Source organism: Ischnura elegans, chromosome 1 (assembly GCF_921293095.1).
Source record: "Ischnura elegans chromosome 1, ioIscEleg1.1, whole genome shotgun sequence".
In the NCBI taxonomy this organism is placed as follows: Eukaryota; Metazoa; Arthropoda; class Insecta; order Odonata; family Coenagrionidae; genus Ischnura; species Ischnura elegans.
In genome coordinates this window covers 158,860,498-158,861,973 of record NC_060246.1, presented here as the reverse complement: position 1 = coordinate 158,861,973, position 1,476 = coordinate 158,860,498, and positions in this window count along the sequence as shown.

Below are 1,476 nucleotides of genomic sequence, written 5' to 3'. Positions count from 1 at the left end.
AGCGCACGGAATCCTAATTCGCATGCTTTCCACTTCCACGGTACGTGACCCAACAAACGTCCGCCAAAATCCCAGTGCATCCACCCCACTTCTCTTCCTTTCTCGTTTCCAGCGGTAGCATTGGCGAGGACGGTTGAAGGCCCAGTCGCCACAGCACATCCGTGAATGATCCCGGCGTATAATACGTGCAGGGCCAATCTCACCCCTTTCTTATCTAGCGATTTGATCGTTGAATTATTCTTCCTCATAAGATAATATTCTAAAATCACTGGCACAGTAATTTTACAAAAAAACAGTGACAGAAAACAGGCTTTGCCTGGTTTCGCTATTTAGTTGGGCCCTTTTCGCGTGTTTTTCCCCGTCCCATCCCTTCCCACCCTTTCCCTACCCCAGAGGCGTCGTCGGGCTCCTATGGCGGCGGCGCCTCTTTCCTTTTTCCTTCCTCTCCTCCCCCTCCCCGGGTGATTATTAGAGATTGCCACGAGACTTTTATGCGTTACAAGTATGTCTTATTCCGGCATTGTTTTGATAAGGACTCTTGATAAAAAACTTGAGGCGTGTCGGTCGATAATGACAAACAGAATCTTACTTAACAGATTTATTATGCACGCAAGTACAATAACGGTGAGCGAGTGAGCGACTGAGAGTCTGGTGTGGAATCAGCAACATTGCTGGGCCCCGGCCCCGGTGGGTTGTACCCTCGAGGGGCTCCCCTTAGCCCTCATTCTTATTATAGCCCCTTCCGCCCCAATAGCCCTCCTTTCTCCTGGGCCCCATTTCTGCGCACCACAATACACTCTGTCGGAAACGCATCTTTCCGACACTCTCTTCATCCCCTAATGGGTCTCTCTCTCCCTGTGTCCTCTTGGAGATAACTCCTTCCATCCCGGCCAGGCATTTCAATTGTCCCCCATACTTTCCCTTCCTCGTCCGCAATGCCACTTACGCCCTTCATTGCTCTACTCTCCCATGCTCTTCTTGAGGGCCTTTCTGCTGGCCTCGGTGGCGCCGGGGTAAAGTCCCCCACTGCTAACCTAGAGGTCGCGGGTTCGAATCCCGCCTGGGTAGTTTGATCACCATCCAGGGCATGGATGTTTGTGATTGTTAATCAAGTTAATTGTAAGAGAGGACAATGTTGTCCTAAATTCGCTTGAAAAATAAAGACGAAATTATCATTATTATTTCTGATCCTGAAAAAATCCTAATTTTTCATTTGTTTATAAAAACCACAGTTAAGTAAATTTCGCTGACTTCAAAACGCCGAGTTTCAACCACGCTTCCTGAAAATTTGGCATTGACTCGTTTGCCGTCTACTTGATTTTCCACTTCCTACCACAGTTTACGTATCATTTAATTAACCTGCGATAGCATGAGATTATTTTGGACTCCACAGCATCCATTAGTGCGATATCCATGGCTACTGAAGTAAATTTTATCTTCAGTGAATTATCATTCATTAAAACAAGCATTACTTTC